This window comes from Marmota flaviventris, chromosome 11 (assembly GCF_047511675.1).
Source record: "Marmota flaviventris isolate mMarFla1 chromosome 11, mMarFla1.hap1, whole genome shotgun sequence".
Lineage (NCBI taxonomy): Eukaryota > Metazoa > Chordata > Mammalia > Rodentia > Sciuridae > Marmota > Marmota flaviventris.
The window spans coordinates 72,032,156-72,044,582 of record NC_092508.1 but is presented as its reverse complement, the minus strand read 5'-3'; the positions used below and the strand labels follow the sequence as shown (position 1 = coordinate 72,044,582).

The 12,427-nt window shown below is 40.8% G+C and overlaps 1 protein-coding gene across 10 annotated transcripts in view; it reads left to right on the top strand.

Annotated features, from left to right (window-relative positions):
- The window catches only part of Tanc1 (tetratricopeptide repeat, ankyrin repeat and coiled-coil containing 1), a 225,795-nt gene that overhangs the window by 21,259 nt on the left and 192,109 nt on the right, over positions 1 to 12,427 (top strand). For all 10 annotated transcript variants that reach the window (XM_071619154.1, XM_071619151.1, XM_071619157.1 and 7 more), the window contains exon 2: positions 12,288 to 12,395. The gene's annotated coding sequence lies outside the window, so the exon portion shown is untranslated. The remainder of the gene's footprint in view (positions 1 to 12,287; positions 12,396 to 12,427) is intronic.

Genomic DNA, 12,427 nt, shown 5'->3' with positions numbered 1-12,427 from the left:
TATGCAGGTGCTGTTTCACAGTAAGGGGCAGGGGAGCGGCTAGGAAGGAATACAGGTATTTTGGATTAGACAGGGGAGTGAAGGGAGGGAAGGGGATATGGGGGTAAAAATGATAGTAGAAGATAGTAGAAGGAATTGGACATTAATGATTACATGACCTGTATATGTCTACATCATGTGCAACCATAAGAATGAGTAGTTATACTCCATTCATGTATGATGTTGTCAAAATGCATTCTACTGTCATGTATAACTAATTAGAACAAATAAAAGAATTAGGGTTTTTCCTCAAAGAAGATGAGGAGTTGGAAGCATGAGGCATTGAAGTTGCTGTGGGAATCAAGATAAGAGTTCAGCGAGAAAAAAAAAAAGTCAGGACTGGAGATCAGAGGGAGTTTATAGATTAAAAATGCACCATCACTGATGAAATGTTAATGATACATGTAAATTTTCAGTAATGATTCAGAGGATGTAGTATTTTGTAGGACAGAAGATCAAAATGTCAGGGTCTGGAATAAAAGAAAGCCCTATTTTTAAATTATTTTTTTTTTGGTGTTGGAGAATGGACTCAAGACTCACCCATACTCTTAAGTACTCTATCACTGAGCTACATCCTTGGCTCATTTTTTTTTTTTTTTTTTTTTTTTTTAATTTTGAGACAAGGCCTTGATAAGTCCCCCAGGCTGGTCTCAAACTTGCGATCCTTCTTCTTCAGCCTTCTGAGTAGCTGGGATTACAGACATGCCCTCCTGCACCTGGCAGAAGTCTTGCAAACTCTTTTGTATTGTTTGGCCAATCTCCCACATTCATGCTTTTATGAAGATTTTTTGGGGGGATGTGGGAGAAAACACTAGAAATGATTAATGTTGTACGTTATCAGGTGAAGTGGAAACCAAGTGGCAGAACATCAAAATAACCTCTGTGACGGCACTCTAATGGTATTATGCATAATTCCAAGTTGTTTGATGCTCTGACAATAATACCATTCATAGAGGTTTAAGACTTTCCACCTTTCACATACGTTATTTCAGTCAGAATTAATCATGCCTCCATCTGTGCTCTCAAGCCATTAAAATATTTTAAGAATTATAAATGTTAAATCATGCTCTGTAAAGTTTGGAAAAGGAAAGAAAAGGATAATAGGCAATTAATGCAACACCATGATTTTATTCTCTTACATTCTTTTTGTACATGTCTTTAAAAAAAAAATAGCTGAGTTTCCCCAGTTCTCCTTAGTGTTTACATAGCTGCTGTTTCGTGGAACTGCACCATGCTTCTCTGGGCTTCAATTGTGCCTTGCACTCGTGCCCTCCTGTCAGAGCCGTGTTAGTTTTCTGCATTGTTGCTCATCTCCTCCTAGACTCTTGGGACCAGGATGGCCTGTTCATCATCAGAATCAGGGCATAGAGAAAGTTTTCAGCAAATAATCCTGAAGGAACAGATAGGTGTCTGTTTGGGGCTGTGCAACATGATTGGTGGAGACAGTGGGTATCTTGGGTGGTCTTCAGCCAAGGGAAGAGTCCAGCAGTCTTCCCACGGCCACACAGCAGCTACCTTTAAGCCAGCGACCTCAAATGGGAATTCAGTTCTCCTGACCTCAGCCCAACAGTATTTCCACAGTTCTTCAAATGAGAATTTTCAATAGATTTTTTTTTAATGAGAGAGAGAGAGAGAGAAAGAGAGAGAGAGAGAGAGAGAGAGAGAGAGAATTATTTATTTTTTAGTATTTGGCGGACACAACATCTTTGTTTGTATGTGGTGCTGAGGATCGAACCCGGGCCGCACGCATGCCAGGCGAGTGCGCTACCGCTTGAGCCACATCCCCAGTCCTTCAATAGGTTTTGCCAGGGAAAGAGATGACTCAGTTCCTTTGAGAGTAAGTGATCCAGAATTTTGGCCTTTTCCAGATATTTAAGAGCTGTCGCGTGTGTTCAGGGGATGATGAACTGGGTTCATTTCTCAGCAGCACCTTTGACAAGTCTTATTGCCATGAGCAAGTTATGTCACATATCTGGGCTTTAGCTTCCCATTCTTTACTCAGTGTATTGGGACACCGACATCTTTAGGGTTATTGTAAAGTTAAGTATTAATACATATGGAGCTTTGAAGGTGGCACCTGGCACAGGGTGGGAGCTCGCTAAATGCCAGTATAACTTTTTTTTTCCAGTGGTTGATTAGAAAAAATAATGCCCATGATGGTAACAGTGATGAGAAAAATGAATATTTGCATCCAATGTTCAGAGGATCCATGGGGACAGTCTTCTGGAGGCAGGTTGTCAGTGTGCTACATATAAACCATTTGATCAGCAGTTTTAGAAATTTATGCCAATGAGGTAATTGTACAAATGCACCAGGTTATGTCACATGGACGTTCAGTGATGTACAGTGAGTGGGGAAAACAAATGTCTACTTCAAAAGGAGCTTGGGAGAAAACTGGTCATGCATACAGTGGAATGTTCTCTTATAACAATTAAAAAATTTTAACAGTGTCTCTATTCAGGCTGAGAGGGAGTTAAATGCAGCGACATGGAAAGGTGTCTTTCTGTAGTTCAGTTGAAAAACAACAGACCACGGAATACTACATAAGGAGCTCCCCCTTATCTGGGGTTTTGCTTTCTCTGGTTTTAGGTACTTACCATCAGCCATAGTCCAAAAATATTAGTGTTTGACTTGTTTTTTTTCAATGAGGGAAAGACCACATTTATATAACTTTAATTATAGTATGTTGTTACAGTTGTTTTATTACTGTTGTTAATCTCTTATTGTGCCGTCTTTATCAATTAAACTTTATTGTAGGTATGTAAGTATAGGCAAAAGCAGTATATATAGGCTTCAGCACTCTCCAAGGTTTTGGACATCCACTGGGGGTCTTGGGACATGTTCTCAGTGGATAAGGAGGACTGCCATATGGTATAATCACATATATGCTATATTTGTCACAGTATGTATTATATATCTATTTGACACATTTACTATATGCACAGGTTGTAATCTAGGCATTTAAAATGGATATATGTACATAGAAAAAGATGGAAAGGTCTTTGTGTGGTAAGATTGAATAGTTTTCTCTTTTAAAAACTACCTTATGTCATTTTCATTATTTGTATATTTTATAACCCACATTTTTATTGGTGCTTTATAGTTGTACATATTGTTACATATTCATACTTGTACACAATAAAACAATGAAATATGGCCAGTATCATTTCCAAGTATTTCCCCTTTCTTCCTTTCCTCTACTCTGCTGATAACCTTTATAGTTTCATAAGATTCCACCCTCCCCCATGCATACCTCCCCTGCCCCCACACACACCTTTTCCTCTCTAGTTTCTATATATGAGGAAAAACATAAGCTGGGTGCAGTGGCACGTGCCGGTAATCCCAGTGGCTTGGGAGGCTGAGGCAGGAGGATTGTGAGTTCAAAGCCAGGCTCAGCAAAAGTGAGGCGCTAAGCAGCTCACTGAGACCCTGTCTCTAAAATACAAAATAGGCCTGAGGATGTGACTTAGTGGCTGAGTGCCCCTAAGTTCAATCCCTGGTATCCCCCCCTCAAAACATAATGACTCTTGACCATCTGAGTTTGTTTATTTTGCTTAATATAATGTTCTCAAGTTCCACCCGTTTTCCTGCAAATGACATGAGTTCATTTTTCTTTATGGCTAATAAAATTCCATTGTACATCTGTGTGTGTGTGTGTGTGTGTGTGTGTATTCATACTTGCGCACAAGTATATACACATATACATACATACATGCCAACTTTTCTGTATCCATTCATTCATTGATGGACACCTAGGCTGGTTCCATAGTTAGGCTATTGTGAATTGTGCTGCTATAAACATGTATATGCGTGTATCTCTATAAAATGATGACTTTAATAGTTTTTTCTTTTTTATGCTGGAGATTGAACTTGGGACCTCATGCATTATAGGCAATACTCTGTCTCTGAGCTATATCCCCAGCCCTGATGACTTTGATTCTTTAAGATAATTACTGTGTAGTGGTATAACTATGTCATGTGGCAGTTCCATTCATGGTCTTTTGAGGAACTTCCATACTGATTTCCATAGTGGTTAAATTAATATAATCCATGTTTTTAATAACTCAAAGTATTTCTTTCAACCGTGAAAAATAAACAGGTATATTCCCTTTCTCTTCTTCCCAAGTTTCAACTCTTTTCATTTTCTCTTTAAAATTTTTATGTTAATGTACAAAGCCCTCTTTTGAATTGTCTGAAGAGAATACATTACTTTTTGTCCTGAATTGTTTTTACCCCATCACAAGTAGCATGTGAGTGCCCACTGTGTGAATGACTGCTGAGCTTCGCCAGTGTGTTTGACAGTGCAGGAAGGGCAAGTGGCTTCATTGTACCCTCATAGGTTCTTTGGATGGGCTACAAATTAAAACAGATTAGTAGGGGACACCCTATTTAATTACACATGCATGGGAGTCCCATAAAATATGAAACTCAAACAAGAATCAGATCACTGAAGATAAATGATGAGAAGGTGATATTGGGAGGAAATGTGTGGTGAATAGAGATTATCTTGTTATGCAGATAAAGTCTCTGGGGTAATAAAAGTTGTCTGGAGCAGCTTTCTTTACGATACAAATACTTTAGTAATTTATATTTCCTTGATAGATGCACATTCTTTTACAAAAGGACAACTTCATAGAATGACCAGCTTAGAATATGCTCAAGAAGTATGTTTTGGAGTAGCTTGTTCTGATCACCTACAGTCATATTTTGGGGTGGTGTATCCTGAGTCCCACCACAGTTTCACTCTGTCATTTAAAGAGTGTATAAATATTTAAGCCACTCTAATGAAAAAACCTTTGGAGTGGTTTGGGAAGAGTATCTCTAGTACACTATAATATCTAATTTTAACTTTCCAAAGGGATTTCTAACTCTGAAGAGATTATAAACTGTCAGTGGGCCCTAACCTTTTTTATTTCATGGTTTACAGAACACAAAATAGAATTGTTTGTAGTTAACTGTAGAAGCAGAATGTCTTTTGAGGGAAAAGGGGAGAGGTGGGGAAAGGGGAGGAGAAGGGGAGTAGGTTGTAAAGGAGGGATGCATGTTAGAATACAAACTAGGACAGTTCTCGTTGAGAAGGAAACAAATCAGTTTGGAAGTCTGTTTTCAATTTGAGGTCATCATATTGTAAAAAAGTTAATTATATTTTAAATTTGCAATTTTCTTCTTAAGCTTAACAACTTAATAATCAATTTGTTTATGGATATTATTATATTTTGCTAACTTTAAGTGTTTATCTTTACTGTGTTGAGACTTGAGAATATGCTTCAGATTATAAAGTTGAAATCTGGGCATCATGCATAAATTATTTTGAAAAATAATTCCTCCTTGAGGAGGGAATCCATGAGATGTCTGTTTTTAATCTGTGGTACCTGGGGTATGTTTCAGCCTGCTTTTGAAGTTTGTTGAAATATGTAAACCCACTGTCAGTGAAAACACGACAGCCTTGCTGCTGGATCCAGCTGGCTGTGAGTTTAAACCTTGCCATTTCCAAACTGGTTGTGAGGATTTGAGGGTGACGGCATGTGTGAGATACGGTGGCCTCGTCTAAGTGTTCAGCGCAGGCTAGTTTTTCCCAAGCCCTTGAGCATAGCAGTGAGGACTTCCTGGTGTGTTGTCAGGTGGTTTGTACGAGGCTGGCCTGCAGCTCTCTCTGCTCACACTGTCTGTTATCTGTGTGAGCTGGTTGTGGAGGTGGCTGGCTAGTGGGCCTGATGTTGTGTATTGAAAATTACTACACACGGAGAGCTTTACAGCATAATGGATGGTTACTGGGTGCTTGTGTTAGTCTGTATTACAGAGCACTTTTTGTAGGGGTGGAGTGTGAATTCCAATGTAAAAATGTTAATCTTTGAAAATGCAGAGCTGGGCTCCTGATATCAGCCACTTGAGTGATATCAAGTCAGCTGGAGGCTAAACAGATCCCCCAGGTGTAATCCTCCCTTTCCCACAGCACATTTTTAGAGGGTGGATTGTGAGGGAGGATGGGAGGGATACTTAGAAACTTTAATCTGAGGATCCTTGTGCACTCAGAGCTTTCACATCTTCTTGTTTCACAGGGTGGTTGGATAAAGAGAACTCTTCCAGGTGGATGAGTGTTCTTATTAATATCTGTCTCCAGTCACTTTACCTCCTCCCTCTACCCCATGTAAATCTTTCCTATCCTTTAAAACCAAATTTCTTAGGCTAGCTTCCAAGGCAGCACCCAGTTTTAACCTCTTCCTTCTGCCTGTTTGAAAAAGAAGTTAGCACTACCCTGTCCCCTCTTGCCTTGGGGAGGGTCCTCGGGTGACAGCTGACCTGAGGGCTTGTGCCTTCTGTCCTGAGCCTCTCCTGCCTGGCCCACCCTGGTTGCTGTGCAGAGCTGCTGATTCCATTTTTCATCTTTGTCAGGACTGATATACTGTGTCTAGGAAGAATCCTCTGTGAGGTTACCCACTCAGCAGTCTTCTCTTGTTCAACTTTAATTAAAAGGAAGGGGAAAAAAAGAACTTAAAAATAACTTGTTGAATGTCCTTCCTTCAGTGTTTTCTTTTCACAGACACATTAAATAACATGCCATACTTTATTTTTGCACACACATAGTGTGTATTATGTCATATAAATATGTGTTCTTCAAATGATTTATAATCATTGTGTGTAATTCATTTTTCAGCTTAATAGATATAACATACGTTCCAGTTATTTACCTGTTTCTGAATTTTAAATGATACTGCAAAGAACATTGTCCTTCCTTATTGAACAACTTCCATCAGTTAAGCTGTGTTAACTTAATACAGTGGGTTTTTAAAATATTTATTTTATAGTTGTAGTTGGACACAATACCTTTATTTCACTCATTTATTTTTTATGTGGTGCCGAGGATTGAACCCAGGATCCCGTGTGTGCGAGATGAGTGTGCTACCGCTGAGCCACAACCCCAGCCACAATAGAGTGTTTTTTTTTCAAATAAATTTGTAGAATCTGTTTATCTTATTGGTATTCTAGCAATCACTGTGGTCTGATAGGACCCAGCTAAATTTCATAGGATACATTCAGATACAAATATTATTGTACTGAGCATAAAGCAGAATTTGTATACCAATAGGAAGTGGTGTAAGATATACAAATAAATGTTTAGATAAGTTAGGCACTAAAGAACTTCAGTGTATTCCAATTAAAAAAGACACCAGCCAATAGCTGTTGTTCCTCTTTGTGTGTTTGAGAGAAAAAGAATGTGTGTGTGTGTGTGTGTGTGTGTGTCTCTTGAGATGCAGAGGGTGACAAAAGAATCTATTTATAACTGTAGGACATAGACCAGAAGAAAGATAGACTACCAGTTATGGACCTTGTTAACTTTGGAAAAATGATGTTTTGGCAAAGTCTAGAGATAATAGAAACTGTACAGTATACACCCTGTATTGTAGTTGGTAAAGTTTCTTGTGGGGCATGTGTTAACAGTTCTAAAACTGCTCTATGTATACATGGGGGTGAAACAAATAGTTAAGATGATGAGAGAGAAGTTATAGTAAGCAAGTGGAGAAGGCTGGAAGGAACCATTTGATATGGAATTAGAGTTAAGAACATCAATAAGAACTAAATCATTAGTTTTAGCTTAATATCAATGCAGAAATAAATACAGATAAGTGTGCCTGGTGGGTTGGTATATACACAGGTGTTTCCTAGATCTGTCCACTGAGAAGGCTTAGTAGAAGGACACCCCAGTAGTAACAAGCACACTCACATTAGGTTCCTGAATACCATTCTCCAATAACAGTACCCAGGATTCCTTGGAGAAATGGGTAATTATAGATCTGAAGCATCTTGCAGTGCCAGAAAACAAAGAAGTACTTGAATAACAAAGGATGTGGGCACGTCAAAAGGATATGGGGAAAAAAAATAAGGGGGGAAAAAGGATATAGGAGCCAACCTCAAGGAATTCATAAAAGTCAAAGCTGGACTAATTTGGGCAACAAAATAGTGTGGTACTGCATTGTAATCCATAGTATAATTTATAAATGTGTACATTTACACTAGGAGAAGAGACTCAGAGTTTCAGATAATTTGTGTAGGTACTCTCCCTTCCCTCCTTGAGTGTGGGTTCAATTTTTTAATTTAATTTTATTTAAAAATTTTTTTTTTAGTTATACATGGGCACAATACCTTTATTTTGTTTATTCATTTTTATGTGGTGCTGAGGATCAAACCCAGGGTCTCTCACGTGCAAGGCGAGCGCTCTACCACTGAGCCACAACCCCAGCCCTGGGCTCAATTTTGTAACTCGCTTTTAAAGGAAAGAGAATGGAAAGGGAGGAAAGAGTAAATTTACTGTAGAGAAATCTGACAAACTCTACTTTAACCAAGCAATCCATTCACTTGGCCAGAGGTATACCATACTCTTAGCTCCTGCTCCTAGCATGATGTGAGAAGGGCACCTCTGAGTTTTCCCCCCAGGCCCATAACCCCACCCTTAACCATTAGAAAAACTTCAGACAAGACCCCACATGTCCCCATTGAGGGACATTGACAAAATACCAGACCATTCCTCAAGACTGTCAAGGTCATGGAAAACAAGGGAATACCAAGAAACTGTAACAGGCTGGAGAAGAAGAAGAAAGTATGACAATTACCTACAAAGTGTGATCCTTGATTTGGATTCTGGAACAGAGAAAGGACATTAGTGGAAAACCAGTGAAACTCAAATGAAGTCTGAAGTTCAGTTTCCTTTTTTTTCTCTTGAAGGCACCAAAAATATCACCACTCTGCAATGTTTTATTATGAAAGCATTCACACATAAAAGTTGAAAGAAATGGACAGTGAACTTTCACATGCCCACCATCTAGATTCTACAATTAAGATGTTGCCGTCTTTGCTTTACTGCAAGGCTACCCAGCAGCCCATCTTACTTTAAACAGAGTGTCAAGTAAGTTGCACACATCAGTACACGGATCCCTACCCCAACAAAAGAAGACAAAACCTCTTTCAAAAGTTATTTCTATATTCTCTTTGGGGTTGTTGTTCAGGACCTACCAGATGGTTCACAGGTGACAATAGGTTTACATGTGTGCCTCATTTGATGTCAGGACAGTGAAAAGTTGGAGATGTAGGTCATATAGGCATCTTCCAAGGTCATTGCAGATGTGTGGGCAGGTGAGTATGCTTGACAGATTGGATCTATATGTGTGGGTGTTGGGGTGTTTGAGCATCCAGGAAATAATAGCTGTTTTCCTGTAATGTGGGCAGCAGTGGGGAGGCTGTGAGGCCTGGGGAGACTGGTCTGGTGCAATACTGAACTGTTAATGCTGATGTTGGAATGGGCAATGCCGGAGCATTTATCTGGAGGGAGCCTAAGGCCTACATCACCACATCATTCTTCCCTTGCCTGGGGTCCCCTGAGAAAATAGGTAGAATGCAAAGAAGAGGGACTTTAGCTCTGGAAGGGGTAGCAGGACAGATCAGCACATCCATTAGGGGAGTGTGCAGTTATGCAGAAAGGGCAGCAGTCACTCCCTGAAGGCCACAGAGCTGGGGCCGTGCCCAGAGGAAGACCTTCCAGCTGCTAACAGTAGCACTATTCAGTTTGGGTGCATAATGATTTTAAAGCTAATCAGGAACCAAAGCCTGAGGCTGGACAAACACAAATATCTTGTTGAGGGAGCAAACATCTCGATTTTGTCAGATAGGAAGTTGCTGAGAAAGGTCAGAGTGATGTAATAGTGTGCACTAAGCTTTCATCCTTAAACAGATGGGCCCCTGAGGTACCATCTGCAGCTCTCCAGGCCCTTGGAAATCACTTTCCTTAAATTAAATTGTCATAAGTTAGTATGGAGAAATTAGTGAGGTAACCATACCAGAAGTAAAACCAGACAAAGGAGAGAAATTTCCACTGGAGTTACCTGCTTCCTCTTCCTCCCTTGTCTTATAAATAGATCCGAGATTTATTCTTTTGGTCAAATTCCTTGCTTAGCATATGAATATTGTTACCTCGCCCAAATAGCCATCCAAAGTAAACTTCCCTTTCTCTTCTTAGGCTCACAGATAACTGCATTTATCCCTACCTTAGCCAGTGTCAGCTGGGGATTTTTATAAACCATCTTGCTATTTTGGGTTTTCTGTTTTTGTTGAGGAAGAAGCAGTGTTTTTTTTTTTTTTTTTTTTCCTTTCATCAAAGGAATAGTTGTTCTGGAAAGGCAAGGGCAGGGGATGTTTCTCAATCTAGATCAGAGGAAGAAAGTATATGGCATTATGTGTAAGTGGTGGATTATGGATCTTATTTGACTTTTTCTTTTTTTGGTACCGATTATTGAAACCAGGGGCACTGTTCTAGTCAATTTTTCCCCCCTGATGTGAGCAAAAGACCTGACAAGAGCAGTTTTAGAGAAGGAAATGTTTTTTGAGCAGTTTTAGAGAAGGAAATGTTTTTTGGGGGGCTCATGGTTTTAGAGGTATTAGTCCATAGAAGTCTGGCTTTATTCCTCAGGGCTCAAGGTGAAGCAGAACCGCATGGTGGGAAGGTGTGGCAGAGAAAATCAGCTGGGGATATGGCACCAGGAAGCAGAAAAAGACTCCCCTCACCACTGACAAAGTATATACCCAACAGCACACCCCCAATAGCCTACCTCTTCTAGCCACACCCTACCTGGCATGTTATCACCCAATTAATCCCCATAAGTGAATTAATGCACTGATTAGATTAATGCTCTCATAACCTAATTGTTTCACTCTAAACTTTCTAGTATGTGTCTCACATATGAGCTTTTGGAGGATACCAAATATTGAAACTGTGATAGGTACTTTACCACTGAGCTACATCTGGCCCTTTGTATTTTTTTATTATGAGACAGGGTCTCATTTAAGTTGCCCAGGCTGGTCTCAAACTTGTGATCCTGCCTCAGCCTCCCAAGTAACTGGGATTATAGGCAGGTGCCCATGCAACCAGCTTAACTGACATTTTTAATAAAACTTTTTTTTTTGGGGGGGTTCTAGGGATTGAACCCAGGGAGCTTTACCACTGAGTTATATCCTCAGTCCTTTTTTACTTTTTAGTGAGATAGGGTCTTGCTAAGTTACTGAGGCTGGCCTCAAATTTGTCATTCTCCTGCCCCAGCCTCCATGACTAGCCCAGTAAAACATATTAATGAAAACATTTCAGAGCAGAAGTCAGGGTTTACTGTATTCATGGCTTTGGTCCACCAGGGTGCACAGTGAGGATTTGCAGTGAATCTGTAGCTTCTGTTCTCAGGCAGGGAGACTGAGTCAGAGAAAAGACTGAAGTGTGTTTGTGGAGCGTGTGGAGGGTTTGAGAGGCAAGAAGGTCTGGCCACCAGGAGGAGGTGATTTTTGTGCTGCTTCTCAGGGGCATGGCAGGTGCAGAAGAAATGAACTGAAGCTGTCTGCCTGGGTAGGTGTAGCTGGAGATTGGAGTGCAGTAGGGAAGGTCTCTTGGAGCCTAAGGGAAAAGTAGAGGGGAGGAGCCTGTGGGTAGGTGAGGAGCAGGGGAGGAAGCTGGTGTGCTGGGGCGTCAAGCCTGCTGCCTTGGCTTTCCCAGTGAAGGGGGAAGGAAGAAATAGAGCAGGATTGAGAAGGATAAAAGCTTGAAACAGTTGTTGAGGGGTATGGAAGGGACTTTCTTTTTGGCTATTGAGGGCCTTTCTGGTCTGAGAATTCTAGTGCAGTGACCTCTCTCTGTGTGGCGCTGTGATAGTCTCTCTGTGGTCTTTGGGTTTGGAATGGAGTTGAGAAGAACCTGAGTCCTGGTGCTGATACCCACAGTGTGGCCACAGGAGAGGGCTGCAGACATCAAGGATGCGGCAAGGGGTGGGGGCAAGTCAGATGATTAGCAGTGGGGTCCACGAGGTTAGGGAATGAACAAGAGTACACGCTGAAGGGCCACCAGAGAGTAAAGACCTTGGGAGAGAAGGGGTGTAAGGGCTGGAAGGATAGGAGGTCATGGTCATCAAGCATAGGCATGAAATGATGCCTCTATGAGCTGTGGCCCTGGGAATGAAAGGTTAGATCCAAAAGCCTCCGAGTGGAGCCCAGGGCACCAGTCGTGGTAAGATCTGCCCTCATTCACTGACCCTGTGCTCTCTGCTTTAAGTGCTATAAACTGTCTGCTCAACCTCACAAATACATACTGACATTATCCCCATTTATAGGTGAGGCAGCCCAGGCCCAGAAAGAGGAAGAAATTGTTCCAGGTCACACAGCTAATAAAAGATAGAGTTGGGATCTAATCCAGGTGGTTCTCTGTGTTCTTGTTCCTTTAGGAGCTGACTACTGGGCAGAAGCATCTATCAAGAGAAAGGGTGGAAGAGAAACTTGTGAACTAAGGACTGCCCATTTATTCCTGGTGAATGAGAAGTTACCAAAAATAGGTAAGTGTCAGCGAAGAACTGGGGTAGAGGGT